This window comes from Adiantum capillus-veneris, chromosome 21 (genome assembly GCF_014529385.1).
Source record: "Adiantum capillus-veneris isolate H3 chromosome 21, ASM1452938v2, whole genome shotgun sequence".
NCBI lineage: Eukaryota > Viridiplantae > Streptophyta > Polypodiopsida > Polypodiales > Pteridaceae > Adiantum > Adiantum capillus-veneris.
Window position 1 is genome coordinate 85,574,902 of NC_140951.1, and position 21,817 is coordinate 85,596,718.

The 21,817-nt window shown below is 41.9% G+C and overlaps 1 pseudogene; it reads right to left on the reverse strand.

Moving 5' to 3' along the window:
- Positions 1-7,944: 7,944 nt before the first annotated feature.
- The window catches only part of LOC147431279 (uncharacterized), a 45,726-nt pseudogene continuing 31,853 nt past the window's right edge, over positions 7,945-21,817 (reverse strand).

A 21,817-nucleotide genomic window follows, 5' to 3' on the forward strand; every position in this document is an offset into this window, starting at 1 on the left:
TCCGAAAAAGAACATACGAGAGCTCAACTACTCTTAAGGGGAAGGGAGGAAAAGTTTTTTGACTTTCCAAACTAGAAATCAAGAAGACAAAAATGGTATAGAAGAAAGAGGGACACTAAAATTGTGAAAGCACGACCTATGCCATCAGTCTCCAGTAAAACACAATTCCTGATGCAGATAGATGCTAAAGATTGTGTCAAGGACAAAATAACTGGCAGATATCCTTCGAACGAAAACTCAAAAATGTCTCAGACATCGAGAAAAACAAGGAAGGGTACTCAAGAAGAACATCTGGATTAAAAACCACTCATGACCACAGTCGAGCGGAAAAAGAAATATCAAGAGTTGAAAAAGCTCTAAAGGAGATATACACCACGGAAGAGGATGGGAAGGATGTTATGCATGTTCCATCCCATTACAAAAAGTATACTCTCCAAGATCGGAAAATCATAATCGAACAACCTGTTAGGGAACTACGGAAACAAGGCGAGTCTTACGAAGGACCTGAAAACGCTAAAAGAGACTTGGCTGAACCAGGAGAAGAGCCTAGACCGGCTTACATTGAAAATGACCTAAAGGAAGAAGAAGAAAAGATTTTGCTAAGCTTGTTAAAGGAATACCGGGATATCTTTGCTTGGTCTTACAAGGATATCAAGGGTGTTGATCCAGAAATCTGCCAACATACCATACCCATGAGAGATGATGCGAAACCAAGTAGATAGAGACCATACACTTATAACGAAACATTTGCCAGGAAGATCAAAGAAGAGATTGAAAAACTAAAGGAAGCTGAATTCATTTACGAAATTGAACACACTGATTGGGTGTCCCCAATTGTGGTAGTACCTAAGAAGAATGGAAAATTACGAGTGTGTGTTAATCTCAAAAAAGTGAATGCAGCGACCATTAGAGACAACTTTCCTCTTACGAGAACTGCGCACGTTTTAGAATGAGTGGCAGGAAAAGAAGCTTACAGCTTCCTAGATGGTTTTTCGGGATACAATCAACTTTTGGTTGACCCAAAAGATCAGCACAAAACTGCTTTTGCAATAGAATGGAGTATATTTGCCAATCTGGTTATGCCGTTTGGGTTAACTAATGCTTCAGCCACATTTCAGAGATTGATGAGCCATGCTTTCAAAGAGTATCTTAGGAAATTCTTGGAAGTATACATGGATGATTTATGCGTACATTCGTCAATCCAAGCTGATCATTTTGAACACCTCAAGAAGGTATTCGAAAAATGTAGACTTTACAGGATTTGCTTAAATCCTGAAAAGTGCACATTCATGGGAAGACAAGGGAAAATTCTTGGACATATAGTGTCAAAAAATGGCATAGCTACCAATATTGAAAAGATTCATGTCATTGTTGATTTGCCTAAACCAACAAAAGTCAAGGGGGTACAAGCCTTCATGGGACATTGTGGATATTACCGACGGTTCATCTACATGTATGCTATAATTGCAAAACCCATGTATAGATTGCTTACACACTTTGAATGGACCGAGGCATGTGAAGAATCCTTGATGAAGCTTAAGCAAGCTCTCACCTCAGCTCCAATATTGAAAGCACCCGATTGAGATAAGGTATTCCACGTACACGTAGATGCTTCAAATTTTGCTATTGGTTGTATACTAGCCCAACCAGGAGATGGGAAAATTGACTTTCCTATTTCTTATGCTAGCCGACAATTGAATATGGCAGAAAAGAATTACACCACCACTGAAAGAGAAGGACTAGGAATGATCTATGCCGTTAAAAATTATAGACATTACCTATTGTCCAACAAGTTTGTGTTCTTTGTGGACCACCAAGCTTTGTTATATTTGGTCAACAAACCATGCAACACAGGAAGAATAGTGAGATGATTCATCATTCTCCTCGAATTTGATTTCACCGTGGTTGTAAAAAAAGGCACTACACATCAAAGAGAAGATCATTTTTCCAGGATTGTTTCAGGGGAATCACCTAAAGGGGTAGATGATGATCTACCAGATGCCTATTTGTTCTCCGTGGAAATGATACCTAGATGGTCTGAAAAAATTGTGTCATTGATGACAATAGCTCAAGTGGATTCACCACTTCCAATCACAATTGATTTAATCGAGCAATCGGCTATGTATCAATTACTAGTAGCTGGGAGGCTATATAAAAGAAATCAAGACGGGATATTGCTTTTATGCATTAACCCTGAAGAAAAAGATCAATACCTAAGTCAAGCACACGTTACCATAGTGGGACTTCACTTTGCAGAAGACCAAACTATGCAACGAATCTTAAGACTTGGAGTATTCTGGATGACTATGAGAAGAGATGTTCGATCTTTTGTAAAAGATTGCCCTCAATGTCAGAAACAACCACCCATTCCTCATGTGACATTGTTTCAAATGTCACATGTTGCTACGTGGAGTAACTATTTGGTCACTTACTTATCAAACCGAACATTTCCTGAGGATATGAGTAAACGCCATCAAAGAGCAATTGAAACGGAAGCAAGAGACTATGCTCTGATTGGAAACCGATTGTATCGGAGAGGTAAAGATCAACATTTGCATCTTTGTGCAAATGAAAACGAATATATTCCGATTATAGAACAAGCACATGCTGGATTAGCTGGAGGTCACTTTTCTAGTGAGACCATCGCAAGAGAAATATTGATGGCAGGCATATGGTGGCCAACACTTTTTGTAGATGCCAAAGAGTATGTTCGCAGGTGTGATGCTTGTCAATGAGCAAAAATGCCAACATGGGTAGACAGCATGCCCTTAAGACCAATGATGGGGTCTAGAGCCTTCACAAAATGGGGTATAGATTTTGTTGGACCGATACATCCACCTACTTATAGAACCCAAGCTCAATATATCATAGTAGCTACGGACTATTTAACCAAATGGGCCGAGGCTAAAGCGATTCAAAAGAATGATTCCAGAACCACTGCTGCATTCTTATATGAGTATGTATTCGTAAGTATGGACTGCCAATTTAGAGATTGTCAGTGATCGGGGAACTCATTTCCTCAACAAGGTAATAGAGTATTTGCTTAATGAGTTTATGGTTATCCATAACAAACAGTGCCCTATCACCCACAAGCAAACGGACAAGCTGAGCATACGAATAAAATTCTTAGCTCCGTATTGACCAAAGTGGTTAGTTCAGGAAGGATAGACTGGGAAATGAATCTCCATGCTGCTCTATGGGCTTATCGAGTTTCATTCAAAACGGCTTTAAATGCTACACCCTTTAACCTTGTTTATGGTCTTGATGCCATACTGCCAACATAATTTCTATTGCCGACCGTAAGGGTAGCACAGACTCTTGAGTGGACTGGACATGAATTGTCAGAAAGACTTGAAGATTTGGAAAAGCTAGATGAGCAAAGGCTAACTGCTGTAGCTCATATCTATGCACAAAAGAGGAAACAAAAACAATTTTTTGATTCCCACTTAATCACCAAAATTTTCAAGAAAGGGTACTTAGTTCTAGTCTATTCCCTTAAGCAACACATTCCCAAGTTTAAGAAAAGGGAAATGGACCATTGATCATTGAAGATGTATCTCCAAGTGGTGCAGTAAAATTGTCAACCATAGATGGTGAACCAATGACTAATTGGATTAGTGGATGTCATTTAAAGAAATACAATTTGCCACTAACCAATGAATTGCTAGAGAGAATGCATGCAGCCAAACAAAGGAAGATAAAGCGACAGCAGGTTATTGATGAAGCCCAAGAGGAAGCTAGACTTTGGGTGCTCAACCATAAAGCTGCTCTCAAGAATCAATAGATACGGATTCCCATCAACACTTTGGAACTAGATGATCGACAATGGGAATTACCTAAAGATGCAGTTTCAACAGATGACGACTGGTTAGATGGAATGGATCTCTGCATCAGAGTACAACTCAACAATCATAGCACCAATGCTTTGGTAGACATAGGAGCTAGAGTGAATGTAGCCAGTTATTCAACATACAAGAAGGCAACAAGTCAAGCATTGACCGCAGGAATAATGACAATCAAAGGATGCAACAAGAATCCAACTCCAACATTGGGAGTAGTCAACTTGAACGTGGTAGTACATGGATGCTCATGTCCGCATCAGTTTGTATGCTTGCCAGATGAACACATGAATGAGACGATGATTCTTGGCATTCCTTGGATGCGTACATACAAAGCAGTACCAGATTGGGATACAAATCAGCTAAAGCTATCACTTAAGGGAGGGCAACTCATTGTTCCTATTGCATCTAGCGAAGAGGAATGGAAAAGATGCAATCAGAGTACCAATCCACGAAGTAAATCTTCTCCATCCCCTGGACAAACAAATGTTACAAGTAGCATGCAAGGAGTCAGGCAAATTTGGGTACCAAAGGCACAGCTTGTGGATAAACCAAATCAGATCTGGGTGCCTAAAATTTCACCAGAGAAACAGAAGATGGCTCCAAGGATTCAAGCACACAATCGAGCATCTATGAACAAGGAACCTAACATGAAAAAAGTTTGGAAGAAAAAGGAGCACTTATCTTCTCCACACAACGTGAAACCAATCAAACAATGGCGAGTTAAGTCTCAACAGACTCTCAAGAACCATGCACCAAGTAGACCGATCTACCAATGGCGAGAAAAAGCTCGACAACCATCTAAAGTGCCCCCCACATCTCAAGCAATCAGCGTGCTTAAACACCCTGATGGTACTATCAAACAGAGAGCACAAAGGCTACAAGATTTGCTCTTTGGAAGACATCAACATCAAACCTCGACATCGAAAACCTTTGAGTTTATTACTCAAGACCCAGCTCTTGCACAACATATTGAGTTGAATTGCATTGATCTTCATATCCTGGTAGAGCCAATCACGACTATGCATAGACACAATTGTTCGACCCATGCACGCAGTCGTCCCGGAGAACGCCATCTAGGAGGGGTGGAAGGGTACTACTAAATACTCAGTAATTAAGGGCAATGTTTGAAGAGGGAGGAAAAAGTTTCATGTTAACGTGTGATTTTTGTAAAACTACCTAAGAATAATGCCCTTATAATTCATCAACAAGGGAAAATTCACTGATTATATCTTCCCAATGAGTGTAAATAGTGTATATACTATCAGAAAATCATCACAAATAGTCCTTTTTTGTGTATTTTTCATCATTTTTGTTGGAAAGGAGGCTTAAAAATGGAGAAATCCAACAAAAAACAATAAAGCTTTGTTTTTCAAGGGATTTTCTTAATTACTGGATTTTCACTTTGATTTTTTAGAGCATTTTTCTATTTTCTTTGATTTTTTCAAATAAAAAGGTCAAAATTTAATAATAGCAGGGAAGCTAAGATGGAAAAATGGAAGACACGATGGTGATCAGAAAGACAACGCGGACATACACAAAAATTTTCAACGAAATCAGAAGATAGAAGCGGGAAGGCCAAATTAGGCGGCCAAGCCTACTTTTGCAAAATTCTTGCAGAATGGGCAACAGGAATCCGATTTTGGAAATTTTTGAGCCTAACATAGATTTCACGGCCTAAAAGGACTAACGGGGGAATCTGGAGAATATTGGTTCGGGAAGTCCAGATATAGATATCCAGCCTAGGCTAAAACCACCTCATTTCCACTTGGAGCTTTGCAGAGAGAGCATTTCGGCTTCTTTCGCGCGTCATTTCCGGAGCCCACAGTTGACCTTTTTCAACGCCGTCTCACACGAGACATGAGGGGTAAGTTCCTTACTAATCTAGGATCCATTTTGTACGGCCGGTGGCTACTCGAAAGCCCTAGAAAAAACCCTAGAAGCCCAGCAGTACACGAAGACCTACGACCTAAAAGTGACCATAGCGGACTGCCACATTGACCAAATCGGATGGGATTTGAACCATAGCATGCCCTAACATAATAGAACTATTCCATACCATCAGATGATCATTCGACTGGGGTCAAGGGGGTCCTCAGTAGAGAATTAGGGTTTTTCGGGAACGACCAGAATTTCGACCTGACTCCACAGATGGCTTGCTAATGAGGTTCATATACAATGTATAAGATTGGTTTCGAGAAACCCATCAAGTAAAGCCCTCGAAAAGCGGAAAATAGCTCGAAGGTTACAAAGCGTCAAATTCGACATACGAGGCCAAATTGACTCCAAATGAGCCAGAATTGGACAGGTAGCTTCACGATGATGTTACGGACAAGTTCAAAACCTCAAAGTTGACCGACCAACTTAACAAACAAAGTAGTCACAAAAAACGGTGATTTTAGAGTGAACAGAGCACAAAGTGATGCCGGCATGACCAAACTTGACCAAATTCAATTTAGGACTTGTATTAGGTGTATCAAACATGTTTATAGGTCAAAATTTATGTGAAATGCTTACTGTTATAAATAATCGTGATTATTTACTTTTATAACATTTTTGCATGGAAATTGTCAATTCACCTCACCTATCATGTGTACATACCTAATACATGCCAAAAATCAACTATGAGCTAAAATGACCACCCTTTACTTGCAAAATTGCCAAAAAACGCAAAGAAGTCTATAAAAGACAAAATTTGGGTTATGAATAACTTTTCTTGATCCAAATCACCTCATAATTCATATCCAAGGTCTATACCATGCCTAGAACCAGTCTATGCCAAAAAATGTCATTTTGGGAAGAAAAGTTAATAATCGCGATTATTTACTTTTTGGCCAAAATGGGGCAGCTTTGAAAATTTGTCATCATACATCCAAAGTACATGATGTGATAAGCCCAGTAGCCAATTTTGAGTCAATTTAGATTTCAAATCTCAAATTTTCTTTATATCTACTGTTTCAGAGACCTAAAGCCAAAATCTAGTACCATTTTCACCATGTACATCCAAATGAGCCCAAATTTCCCTCAGATTATGTAATTGGCACATACTTCAAGCCTATAAAGCCAAAATTGCAAAAAAGTTGAATTTTTTTCCAGCTGTAAATAATCGCGATTATTTACTTTGGTTGTAAATTTTTGTTTTGAACTTACAGTTTTGTTCCTTGCATGATTTTATACATCTTTGCTTGTTCAAAAATTGATTTGAAGCAATTTGGACTAGATTATCAGCATTTCAGTCTAAAAGGACATTCTGGAGAAAAATCTGACAGCTCCGCTAACTTAGCACTCTATTCACTGAAGAGGAACAATGCAAGCCGCGGAGAAGGCCAAGAAGAAGTTAAACCAAAAGGAGAAACAACAAGAACTGCCCCATATCAACTGGACCCTGTCAGTAAAGGCAACAAAGGCATGTTATCTTTCTAAAGAGCAATTAGAAGAACACGACACCACGGTCTTCATGGGGAGATTTAAGAGTGAAGAAGGGCATCCAGTGGAGTTGCAGCTCTTGCCCAAAGAGGTTTATGATGTCGCAGCAAAGCCAGAAACCAAAGAGGCTAACCGCAGGTTGGGACTCCGACACTTCTATGAACAAGAGCCCTGCGGAGTAGACTTTCAGAAAGCTTACGAGCTTCTATCCACCATCAAGGAAGACGGAACTGCCCAACTCTCAGACAACCAAGGAAATAGTGGCAGAGGCACTCAGATCGCCCACTGAAGGGATGACCATGCGGGCAAGAGATAGGAACGCAGCCACGTTTACAAAGGAAACAACTGCGGCTACATTTGCCGATCTCATCCACAAGCAGGTGAAAGAGCCAGCCCATCTGTACCACCAACATTTCCATTTCTTGACAAAAAGGCCACCAAGGTACACGACACCAAATCACGCCATGGCCACCACTTTTACACAAGTTCTGAAGTCAACCACCAGACAACCTGTGGACCACGTGCAGTATGTGTTGACGACATTGAAGGCCACCAAGAAGGAGGGAAAGATAACATACTTGGGCGCACCTGAAGTATTGACCAGAATAGCCTATCATGCAATCGGCATGGCTGACAACCTACCGCCTGCCCTGGATCAGAACACATGGATCTTGGTAGCTCAACCCTCTCCGAGATCTACAAGATCTGGTAAGTGATCATTTAAATCAGGTGATGAATCCGATGACGGTTCATCAGAGCAGCATAGCAGTGAAAGATCTGACAAAACAAAGAAAAAAGAGCTAGGAGGGAAGAGATGAAGAGGAAAGGAGTGGTTGCCCACCAAGAGGAGCCAGCTCAAAAGCAAGCGAGATTTGAAAGAGAAAAACATGTGTATCAGCGCACTAGGCAAGCGCAGGGAAAAGATCCAGAAAAGTGGGTACTTACAGACTTGAAAGGACTTCAAACAAAACATCATTCACGAAAAGAGGCCGAGAATCCTAAGGATCACTTAGAAAGAATGTACCAAGAGGCAGAGGCCTTGAAGCTGAAAGAGGTTGAAGAAGCGGCTAAGAAATCTGAAGAAGTGGAAACTCAAGAGCAAGTCCAGGCATCTCCTTGACCCACCTCACCACTGTCGGAATAGTAGGACCAGCCCATGCCCACTCCACCATCATCACCGCCAGGCCAAGAGACCACTAAAGAGACCGAGACTGACAAGGAAAAAGAGTCCGAGTTCACCCACCAAAAGGAAGCTGAACCAGCACCAGAACAGACAGCTGAGGACACTCACAAGGAGGTGGAGGAAACTAATAAAGACCAAGATACAAAAAAAGAGCAAACCGCTACACATGGGAAAGAAACCGAGACTGAGAAGGCAAAAAGGCCTACAAAAGAAGAAATTGTAAGGGTTGAGACCACACATCTTGTCTTCACTCAGCCAAAAACTGCTGAGGTTTCAAAACCTCAGGATGGCAAGGAAGCAACCATCTCTATAGAAACACCAGCAATAACAACACAACAAGAAGCAACACAAGAGGCTTCCGGCCCATCTCAACTTGCAAGACAAGAAGAATGGAAATCCAATGATGAGGTCATTCTACAAGTGAACGAGTGTGCAAGGCAAATGCAGATCATGACCGAGAAACTCCTCTCAACAGCCTTTAACCGCAGTACTAAAGCCAAAGAATTAGAAATGGTCATTGATGCTATTCAAAGAGAGCTCAAAGACAGAATGGCTACGATTACTGATCTCCAAAATCAGATACAAGAGCTAAACATTGAAGCAGAACGACATCAGATAGCCAGGGACAGCCAACAGAAGGAAATGGAGGAGTTGGGTGACCTCCTGACTAAGCTATCTGATGCCTGCAAAGTGAAAGATGAGCAGTTGACAGAAGTGACAAATGAACTTCTTACCACCTCTCTGTGAGCTCAAAAGATTCAAGTACAATTAGATGTAGCAAACACATCTCTACAGTATTCTAAACAAAGAATTAATGATTAGGCCACTTTCTTGCGGCAATTAAGAGAAAATCCAGCCGTGGCCTCGATCAAGGGAACATATGAGGTGTATAAAGCACTTGAAAAGAAAAAAAGAGATTTAGAGCTGGAGTTGAAGCTAGAGCAGTCACAACGCAGAGACCTGGCGCTCATGTGGGTCCAAAGAGAGGAGGAGATCATTAAAGAGATTGCAGAATTGAAAAGAGTAAACCAACTCCTCAGAGCTGGAAAGCAAGACATACAGGAAGAGGCAGGCACTTCAGAGCCGCCCCAAGTGGAAATCCCCTTGGTCTCATTTGCTGACATTGAGACGCAGTCTACAGCAGAGCCGAGTGGGGGAGAAGATTTTCAAGTCCAAATCACAGAGGAAGACACAGTGCTGATGGTCCAGCTTTCAAAGGCTGAAGAAGATGCTCTAAAGGAGAAGATCGCCTTGGAGGTAGATGAGCAGTGGAAGGCAGCTATGGATTGGGAGTTGATAGTTTTACACTCTGTCAACGTCACACAGCTCACTCCCAATCAAATCAATGCTCAAAACCAACAATCCCTGCCATACCCTCTCATCAAGGTTGAACTCTTACAGGTAAAGAAAATATTATACAGAGATATGCAAGAAGATGGCGCAAATCAAGACCACCCGAAGTGGAGGCTAAGCTGGTTAAATAAGAATCCAAGATACTTGATTCTGTTCACGAGAGCACCTGCGGCCATACAGAAAGATCCAACATTTTTCCCTGTACCTCGAGTAAGGACATGGCAAGCACCTCGAGTAAGGACATGGCAAGCACACGAAGCACTGCAGAAGAAGAGGCCAACATGGCTAAACTTTCTCAGGATACCAGCTCCAGAGAGAGGCCAAGCAACAAAAGAATACATGGTGAAAACCCTAACGGGCGCCATGACATTCTTCAAAAGTTTGCCAGATCTCTCCTATGCCATGCTATATAAAATCTTCCGGATGCTACTCACATGCATACAGGTCTTCAATGATCCGGAGCAGACAGGAGCCCCATGGCTCTCATTTTTAGAAGGAAACAAAGGCCTCTGCTATGATCTAAGTGGGCAGCCCTCAGAGGAAGTTCTTTATGGATTTTATGCCCAATGCATGTTTCTGCCCTCGCACAATATGCTAGCTTTTGAGGAGGCATTTTACACTGGCTTCTTCACGTGGCTAACGAAGCCTCACCGCAAGATTTATTGGATACTCCGCAGTGGAAATGAAAAACAAAGTCACCATACAGTTTTTGCAAGTGCCAGACAAAGAATGCAATCAGATACGAAAAGACACTTGAAGTACTAAAAGACCGCCTCGCCTGCCGTCAACCCGAAGATTACTTCAACCCATAAAGCTGTGTCAAGGGACGACACAGGCGAGGAGGGGGAGAATGTTAGCAGCAAGCTAACACGGACACCATTTTTCGGACTTCTCCTTGTAAAAACAATTATTATTTTGATAAATCGAGAATATTGTAACTCCTGTTTTCTTGATAAACCTTGTAATTAATGAGCCGGGGCTACAAGCTTCCAGATTGTATCAGCCATTCAATTTCCAGTTTTGGTAGAACTCCAGATTATTACTTTTGACCACCCAAATGTTAAGTATGGAGCCTGATTTACCCTTGTAATTTTCTGTGGTAAAAGCGCACATTTGTAAGGCCCCCATTATGAGGAGAAGCCATCGTGCGTGAAGGAAAATCACTCACGGGAAACCAAAAATTTCACGGACAAGAATCAAGGGCAACCTCCGCCCCCGAGACTTTTTTTTCCCTCGCCGGAATATTCCTTTTCGCCGGAATATTATGGCCGGACGGCGACCGGAAAGTGGTCGAAAAACAACAGTCGATTGGCCGGTGGCCGGTGGCCGAATTCAAAAGCGGACTTGTCTTCTCAAGGGCGGCCACACATGGGCGGATTGGAGGGTCCAATTTGGACTTATCTACACAAGGGCGGCTACACATGGCTGCCTCTCATGAGAGAGGGCAGCCCTTTTGGCCTATAAAAGGAGGCCATTTCTACACACATTTCATAGTGTGAAGTTGATGCAACAAGGTGAGTGTGAAGTGGTGAGAGTGAAGCAAGGCGGGAGCTCTATTAAGGGTTTAATCCCTTTGTAAACTACTTCTTCTTTTGAAGTGCTAAAGCCATTGAGTGGCTGCTTTCTCGTGGACGTAGCCCACATTGGGTGAACCACATATATCGTGTGTACTCTCTCTCTCTCTCTCTACTCTATAATCTCTTGTGTGTGAAATCTATCTCTCTCCATTAAGTAATCTACTCAAAAATCTATTTACCTACGTCTTATTTCCTAACAACTGGTATCAGAGCAACGTTTGCTCGTAGCTAAATTATCTCAAGGAAAGGATTCCTTGAATTGAGTGGGAGTTATGGCGGAGGAAGGGAAGCTCAAGATTGAGAAGTTCAACGGCAAAAACTACCAACATTGGAAGATGCAGATTGAAGACTATCTCTACCAGAAGGACCTCTATTTACCACTAGGCGGTCTTGCGAAGAAGCCCGAAATAATGGTAGATGAAGCATGGATTGTCCTTGATCGAAAGGCACTGGGAACAATCCGATTAAGCTTGGCGTCAACGGTGGCCTTCAATGTTTCGGAGATGAAGACCATGGAGGACTTGATGAAGTCACTTGACGACTTCTATGAGAAACCATCAACATCCAATAAGGTATTTCTTATGAAGCGCTTGTTCGATCTAAAGATGGCAGAGAATGGTTCATCTGCAGAACACCTAAATGACTTTAACACAAACATAAGTCAACTTCGATCGATGAAAATCAATTTCGATGACGAAGTGCGAGCTCTCCTTATACTATCATCTCTACTGGATAGTTGGGACAGCCTTGTGATGGCTGTAAGTAATTCTATCTCTGGTACAAATACTCTTAAGTTTGATGATGTTGTGGGTGTTCTCCTAAGCGAGGAAATACGAAGGAGAAGCACAGGAGAATCATCAAGTGTTGCATTGTCAGTGGAAACAAGAGGAAGGCCTAAGGAGAGGTTCAAAAGCCAAAAGGGTCGTGATCGCTCAAGACGGAGCAAGTCACGCACAAAGTCACTTCTTGAATGTTGGAACTGCGGCAAGAAGGGCCACGTCAAGAAGGATTGCTGGTCCAAGAAGAAGAAGGAGACTGAGTCTCAAGACAACAAGCCAACATCGGAGGCCAATGTGGCAGGTAAAGTAGAGCAAGATGCTCTAATTCTCTCATTAGACAATGTGTCTAATTTCTGGATAGTAGATTCCGGGGCTTCATTCCATGCAACAATACACAAGCAACATTTCCAAGATTACACCAAAGGTAATTTTGGGTATGTATACTTGGGAGATGATGAAGCTTGTGAGATTGTCGGCAAAGGTACAATTTCTGTCAAAACTGCTAACGGAAATGAATGGAAGCTTAAAGATGTTAGGCATGTTCCTTCTCTTCGCAAAAATTTGATCTCTACAGGACAATTGGATGATGAAGGTCACAATATTGCATTCGGAAAAAAACGGTGGAATATCTCAAAGGGATCTTTGGTGGTTGCCAAGGGAGAAAAGGTCGGTACACTTTACTTGTGTACTGTTAGCACGCAACCTTCAGCTTGTGCAACAACTATAAAAGTTGACAGTGCGGTGTGGCACTACCGACTTGGGCATATGAGTGCCAAAGGAATGCAAATCCTTCAAACAAAGAAGCTTCTACTAGGTTTGAAAGAAGTGGACTTAGAGTTCTATGAAGATTGTGTTTATGGTAAACAAAAGAGGGTAAAATTTCAAAAATCAGGAAATGAAAGAAAAAATAAAAAACTTGAGTTGGTTCATTCTGATGTTTGGGGTCCTGCTAGTACACCATCACTTGGTGGTTCATTGTACTATGTAACATTCATAGACGATGCGACTAGAAAAACATGGGTTTATGTCATGAAGAATAAATCCGATGTATTTTCCATATTTCAAAGGTGGAAAGCCTTTGTGGAGAATGAAACAGGTACCAAGGTTAAATGCCTCAGATCCGACAATGGAGGTGAATATTGCAGCCAAGCTTTTGTGCTAGCAATGGAATTCGGAGGCAAAGGACAACCCCAAGGACACCTCAGCAAAATGGTATTTCGGAAAGGATGAACAGGACAATCATGGAGCGAGCACGAAGCATGCGGCTACATGCAGGCCTACCGATTGAGCTTTGGGCGGAATCTGTAAGTACGTCTGTGTACTTAATCAATCGGTCACCCTCAACGGCATTGGATGGGGGAGTTCTAGAAGAGGCATGGACAGGTAAACCGGTGAATTATGCATTTCTCAAAGTGTTTGGGTGTGAGGCTTTCATGCACATAGATAGAAGCCTAAGATCAAAGCTAGATGCAAAGTCCAAAAAGTGTTTCTTCATTGGCTATGGAGAAGGTGACTTTGGGTATCGCCTATGGAATCCTGAAGATGGTAAAATCTTAAGGAGTAGAGATGTAATTTTTAACGAACAAAATATGTACAAAGATTACTTGGAAAGAAAACAAACAAAAGAAACAGGTGATGAGTACATGGAGCTTGAGGACGGTGAAGACTCAAGGACTGCAAACGGTGATAATGTGCAACAACGTCAACCAAATGAGGAGCCTCAACCTATTCCTCAAAGATCTACAAGAGCAAGTAGACCTCCAGAAAGGTTTGTTCCTTACTTCAACCATCTCTTGATCTCAGATTCTGGAGAGCCAGAATCATACGAAGAAGCTATGCAACATTAATCCAAAGAAGAATGGACGAAGAGCATGCAAGTGGAGATGGACTCACTACATTGCAAACAAACATGGGAGTTGGTTGAGTTGCCTAAAGGTAAGCGGGCACTTCAAAACAAATGGGTGTACAAGCTGAAGGAAGAAGAAGGTGGGAAGAAAAGGTACAAGTCTAGGCTTGTGGTAAAAGGGTTTTCTCAAAAGAAAGGTATTGACTTCAATGAAATATTTTTTCCTGTTGTAAAAATGAACTCAATTAGGCTTGTCTTAAGCCTTGTGGCTGCTCATGATTTAAATCTCAAGCAAATGGATGTAAATACGGCATTCCCTCACGGTGACTTAGAGGAGGAAATCTACATGCTTCAACCAAAGGGGTATGAAGTAAAAGGTAAGGAGAAAATGGTTTGTAGATTAAAGAAGAGCTTGTATGGTTTAAAGCAAGCATCAAGACAATGGTACTTGAAGCTTGATCGATGGATGTTGGATCATGGATTCACAAGATGCAACTCGGATCACTGTGTCTACACGAAGAATTTGGGAGATGGGAAATTCATCATCCTAATGTTGTATGTTGATGACATGTTGATTGCAAGTGCTAACATGCAGGACATCAAAGACCTAAAAGAGGAGTTGTCTAAATATTTTTCAATGAAAGATTTAGGTGCTGCAAAGAGGATACTTGGTATGAAAATATCAAGGGACAAGACGAAGAAGACAATAAAGCTATCTCAAGCAGATTACATCAAGAAGGTACTAGAAAGGTTTACAATGCAAAATGCAAAACCAGTTTCTACACCTTTGGACAAAGCACATTGAGCTGAGATATCACTTCATACGCACTCTTTTGGAAGAGGGATAGCTAAAGCTAGGAAAGGTGCATACAAGTGAAAATCCTGCAGACATGTTTACAAAGGTGGTCAACAAGGAGAAGTTGAGATTTTGCTCATCTTCAATCAGCATTCAAGGATAAGAAGCCAGGATGCAAAGCAGTCATAGGTTTGGTTTGGAGATCAGTCTCCAAGTGGGAGATTGTTAAGTATGGAGCCTGATTTACCCTTGTAATTTTCTGTGGTAAAAGCGCACATTTGTAAGGCCCCCATTATGAGGAGAAGCCATCGTGCGTGAAGGAAAATCACTCACTGGAAACCAAAAATTTCACGAACAAGAATCAGGGGCAACTTTAGGGGCCTCGGGGGCGGAGGCCCCCGATACTTTTTTTTTCCCTCGCCGGAATATTCCTTTTCGCCAGAATATTATGGCTGGACGGCGGCCGGAAAGTGGTTGGAAAACAACCGTCGGTTGGCCAGTGGCCGGTGGTCGGAAGTCAATGGCCGGTGGCCGGTGGCCGAATTCAAAAGCGGACTTGTCTTCTCAAGGGCGGCCACACATGGGCGGATTGGAGGGTCCGATTTGGACTTATCTACACAAGGGCGGCTACACATGGCTACCTCTCATGAGAGAGGGCAACCCTTTTGGCCTATAAAAGGAGGCCATTTCTACACACATTTCATAGTGTGAAGTTGATGCAACAAGGTGAGTGTGAGGTGGTGAGAGTGAAGCAAGGCGGGAGCTCTATTAAGGGTTTAATCCCTTTGTAAACTACTTTTTCTTTTGAAGTGCTAAAGCCATTGAGTGGCTGCTTTCTCGTGGACGTAGCCCACATTGGGTGAACCACGTATATCGTGTGTACTCTCTCTCTCTCTCTCTCTCTACTCTATAATCTCTTGTGTGTGAAGTCTATCTCTCTCCATTAAGTAATCTACTCAAAAATCTATTTAGCTACGTATTATTTCCTAACACCAAAGACGTTGGCTAAGGTATAAAAACCAATTTTTGTAAGTTTTCTACAAGATTTTGGATAAGAAATACACAGCGTGAGCTAATGGCTCTCACTTCTGTCCTTCTCGCGCTTCCTACTCCCTCTTTACTATCACATTGAGAATGTGTTTCTTGCATTGCAATTGCAGGTAAGAGCTCTACACATTGACGTAATCCATTCACAGTATTTCGTAGCTTTTTTGCGTCGCCGACCCACGGCCTAATTTCATCATAATTAGAAATTTACACTTTTAAATCTAAAACTAAGCATAGGCGGGGTATTGGGGCATCATTGCTAAGCATTTAGATGCATTCTGGGTCGAAAAAGACTAGGTCAAAAATCCACTGCTGTTAATAATCACGACTTTGGAACTTGACCTAAAGTGGGATTTGAGACCATAGGCATGTGTGCTTATGTCGTGTAAACTTGTCCTAGAAGTTTCATTATGTTTGGATGTCATTTGATGCTATAACGGATGTGATTTGCTTGCCAATGAGCGATTGGCTTTTCGTGATTTCAGTCACTTGAGTATAGCTTGATTTAGATGCGAGTTGTTAGTTGTTTTCCAAGAGATTGACCACCTCTTGTAGCCTCTATGCACTAGTCAAGTCAGCTTCGTCCCGTGGTTTGACAAATTAATAGTGGTTCTCGCTAATACTGCAATAAGATAGGATGGTGAGGTTAGACATGCGTCCCACACAAAATTCAAAGGTTCTGTCCAAAGCTCAAAAGCCTAGGGAAATTGGATGCTTTGTGTGTGTCCCAAAAGTCTTCAACCATCCCTGCATAGGAGGGGGCGAGCCGTAGAAGTAGGAGATGAGAGAGAAACTCACACACACACACAACACACACACACACACACACACACACACACACACACACACACACACACACACACACACACACACAAGCTCCCTTTACACAAAGGAAATGAGGGACACATGTCAGCTCCCTAGCCAAAATGCCGATAAGGTGTTTCAATTTCTATTGGATGGCCTTGGAGGTGGACCAATGAGAATTAAGGAAGAGTAAATCTAGTTTAATTCATTTAGAAAACATTGTTGGAGCCCCACTTGTCCAACTGTTGTAATGAGCCCATCTTGTAAAGCCTATCAAATTCCCATTTTTATGTCAAAGACGTCTTACCATTTTGATCCACTTGTCTGGGTTATGTAAAGATTAATCAGTCAGTCAGGACCCATATTTGTTCCCACTTTGTAATTATGAGGAAGAGAACCCCATGTACATTTTTGAGCTAAGGTGACTCAAGTATAAAAGTCACCTTAGAACCATTTTTTGAACAACATTTTTAATCATTAATCCTGTGTCGTACGAGTCTGAGAGAGAGAGAGAGAGAGAGAGAGAGAGAGAGAGAGAGAGAGAGAGAGAGAGAGAGAGAGAGAGAGAGAGAGAGAGAGAGAGAGAGAGAGAGTCTTATCCTCTTCGCTACGCGCTTCTCCCTCACCGGATTCATGACGTGACCACATCATCGCGGTAGTCTCTCCGAGAGCTACGCGCCCACGCCACGCATTCATATTTTTCGAGCTGTTCTCGCGATTGATCCTTCATCGAGCTTGTTTTGCTTGTAAGTAACACAAACAGTGTCTGTTTTCAACAATCAAGTGCTCTATGGAATGAGAAAGAGATTAGCTACACATAGATATTCATAGACTTAGGTTTTGCCCATTTTTGGATTATGACGTGTGAGTCTATCGCGACTGTGATCGAGATAATTAGGGTTCAAATCTGGTGAGATTAGACTTATAGGTAAGTATATCCTATCGAGAGGATGGTGCCTAGTAAGTTTGATGAGATTCCAAGTTCATTGGAGGTGTAAACAGTGTTGTGAGCGTTTAGGGATAGAGTGGGTTGCATTCTACCAGGGTTAGTGATTGATGCATCATGAAAGTGCGTATGTGTAGATTGGTCTCAGCCTGACAAGCTAACGAGATTTCCGACGTGCACCTACGGGTTAGTCGTGTCATCGGATGATAAGTATGTTGTCTATGTCGTGCTTGCGAGCATGAACAGGGGAGTAGTTTTTCCCTAAAACATTGGCGCCGCTGCCGGGGACACAAGACCTTAAGTAGGGAGATCTACGTCACTCGTGTGATGGTTAGCTTACTTTAGTTTCGACTAGAGAGAGCTTAAACTTTTAGAACAAGATCCAGGATAGAGTATCCTGAGGTCTAGTGGATAGCCATGAAGCCTGTGTCTTGCCGAGGGTCTATGACTAGTTAGATTTAGTTAAGTAGGATAATGTGGAGTTATGGTTTTTGGTTTTGAGTGCTTGTTATACTTATGTAGAAATAGAGTAGAAAAATGCTGTAAAAACGCAAAAACAAACAAAAAGAAGAAACAATAAGGCTGTTTGCTTGCATTGAAAGCAAAACCCACACCATATACCCTTGAAGGGGGTGAAAAGAGTAGACATTGAAATTTATGATCCAACACTTGAGAAAACATAAAAATTGCTACCAAAACCAAAAAAAAAAAAAAGGTGATTGTCATAAGAAAACACTAGTGACCCTAACAAGGCCAAGAAGAGATATAACCATTAGCCTAGGGTAAACTGACTGTGTCATGAGGTACGACTAATGTTCACAAGTTTAAGATGAAGTGTCATCAAATTTGCATCACTTCAAGTGCAATTGAGTGGTGAATTGCCAGAGAAAAGTGAAATTTGTGAAGTGCTTGAGTCGAAGGTCAAAATAAGTCCAAACTTCATAAAACTTGGGGGATAGACTTATATGGGCACAGAGAACACAACTGTCCAAAAACAGACAAAAATGAAATCCCCATTGCTCTCTGCCTAGTCTATCGCAATAGACTGATGAAGTTGGTGATTGACTAACAACAGGGAAAAAACCTTTATACCACAGGTTTAACACATCAATACAAGGGTACTCACAAAAATTGAGTGAAACTGAACACCATCTTGACCACAAAACTTCAAAACTGGTGTTTTAGAGTTTGAATTTAGAGAGAGTGGCAAGAAGGCTTTGACCAAATGTCCAAACAATGCCAAAATTTGTCAATGCACTACACAAGGAGAGGCTGAACCAGCTGTAGAGAAAACTTGAGAAAAATGCCAACAATGGAGAACATGCCAAGTCTATCGCGATAGACTAGGGAAACTACTGTTGGGGACCTTTTCTTTCAAATTTCCCAGAGGGAGAGCTTTATCAGAGCCTATACAGCATACACACCAAATTTCAAGGCATTTAGATCATTGAAAGTCAATCTAAGGCCCAGATAGAGAATCAGGTTTTGACCAAAATACTAAAATGGGACCAAAACCCAACCCAAGTGTCCAAACTTCATAAAACTTGAGGGATAGGCTTTAGAGGGTAACTGGAACTCAAGGGTGAAGTCACAATTTTGAATTGACTTGTGCTGAGCAAATTGTCAGTCTATCGCGATAGACTAAGAAAGTAGTGATTCAGACATATTTTGCAATTTGTGACTATACTGCTAGGAAATACTCTCCATATAGATCCCAAACATCATCTCATATTTTAAATTGGACCACCAGAAGACTGACTAAGGGGTTGCTGTACATACTTGAAAGATTTTTGTGATTCAAGGAAAACCCTTGTGAATAGACTAACCATACTTGTGTAGATCCCAGAAGGAGATCATCACAAAGCCGCACAAGAAGGAGTCCAGGTAAGATTTAATTTTGCAACCCAGCTTTCATTCTTATGTATTTAAGGTCGGGAGCCTTTGTTAAGTTAGGAGCTAAAAGTGTCAAAAGTCAAGTAAGCACCACGTCCACCGAAGAGAGTGTAACTCAGATGAGACTAGACCCATTAGCACCGATCATTGAAGAGGGTAGTGATACTGACATTTCGTCGAAAAAGTCCTTCTTCATGATGGGGAGTCAACAACTAGGAGGGTTTAACGGTGAAGGACCAATGCCAAGGGGGAGCACCTCCCTACATCCTTTAAACGAAACCAAGTTCACTATAATCTTCTTGGAAGGAACAAACTCGAGGGGAGCCTTAGTTTATTCTGACTATTGAGGACGCAAGTGTATATGTATTGAAGAAAGACCGGCTCAGACACTAGAGATAATTCGAGTCTATGATGATGGAGACAGATTCCGAGACGAAAAGGGGAACCACTATCTGATAGTTAGTAACCCTGAGGATTACAACAGATATGGAGATAACGTGGCAAAAGGAAAAATGGTTTCAGAAACTCAAGAACCGCCCCCTAACATTGATCGACCTAGAGCGCTCTTTATGTATGATAATAAAAAAACCAGGGTCCCAACCTATAATGAGAATGAGGGGATTTACAAGCATGAAAGCGAGGGAATAGTCTCATACTTTCGATGCAAGGAATCCTACCCAAACGAATTAAGCAAAGACAAGGTTCTTTACTTATTCTCTTATGAAACTGCTATGGGGAAGGATATTGTTTTTGTTGACAGGTACGGGCGAGAATACAAACGTATTCTCCCAAAAGAGGTTGAAAAGGCAACAGTTCCGAGAGCATCAACCTATGGCCCTGATGAAGTACCAAGAGCCAACTACACCCCTAGCAAGTCGACAAATCCCTTTTCAGAAGAGTATGATGCTACCTCACATTCTACCCGACAACCGACGTTCAACTCCCATGACCAACCAGCTACTCAGCCACCATTACAGGCATGGCTTCGACAAAGTGCTACATTAGAACAAGACCAAACCCGAGAGGGTTATCAAACCGCACAAGGGCTAAGGGATTTACAAGAACCACCACTCTATGCACAGTATCAAGGAGAGAGTAAGCCAAAGACTCAGGGGTCAACTAATCCTGGAAGACCACCCCTAGAACGAGTTCGAAGAGATGAACCATCTCTTGCGAGAACTGTTAGAAATTATGGCTTAGGAGCACCATTGGGAGAGGAACCTGGCCACTACAGAAGACCAGAGGAGGTATATCGACTAGGATGGGGAGATCCCATGATGAGATTTGTAGACCATCGTAGAATTAGACCTTCTCAAGTGCAAAAATGGGTAAACAAGAAATATACGGGAAGCAGGGATCCCCCATGCCCTAAAAATCCGAGCAAAGGAGCAAAAACTACCTTGAATATGCTGGGAGCACTGCCTTCCAGTGGAGGGTCAGAAAACGAAACTCTGATTCCTGTTAAGGTCTTGACGAGAGCCCAAGAAAGGAAAAATGACAATCAGCCCAAGAGTAACGATGAAAATCAAGAAGAAATCAAGACTGACAAGTCTAGCGTCAGTCGTGATAATCCTTGGAACGAACGAAGAGTGAAAATGAAATCTAGACGTGAGCGAAAACAGAAAGATGTAGAAGCTGAGCTAACAATAGCTCGAGAGCAACTTAAGCAGGAAAGAGAGTCCGAATCTCTAAAATCAACGGAGGGACCAAGAAGTGCAAGCTCAGGAGGGTCGGTATTGGTAGATAAGATCAATGAACCCTTAGATGCAATCTTGCAAGCATATGAAGCAAGATTGAAGAACAGACAGACTCTGGAGCAAAGGTGGATGACATATCTATATCGAGAGATAGAAAAATAGAGACTAGAGATGTGCAAACAGATGATTGAAACTGCACAAGCTTTACTGGAGCCTCCACCTATGGAAGTGGGGATAGAGTAATCAAACCACCAAAAAATGAAACACCTCACAAAACCGAACAAAGGGTACCTGACAAGATAGAAAACGTTAAATCCTTGCCGGATGTAGAGGATGCAAGAATCGTGCCTAATAGCACTGATGAATCACTGAAAGATTTTCTACCATATACCCCTATGGTGGAAGAAAATTGGCCTGAAGAGCTATGGGAAACGGTGAGAAGAGCTCAATAAAAATATGAGACAAAAACAGTCGAGTTAGCGCCTTTCTCGGAGTTGAACTTGAATAAGCCTCCATGGGATTTAGACGTTAAATCATTTCAAGGGGATAATGGTTCAGTTGCATCCGAAGATAGCAGACCAGCATCACTCAGAACTTTGCCACCATACATGGGGGACTATGAGGCAAGGTC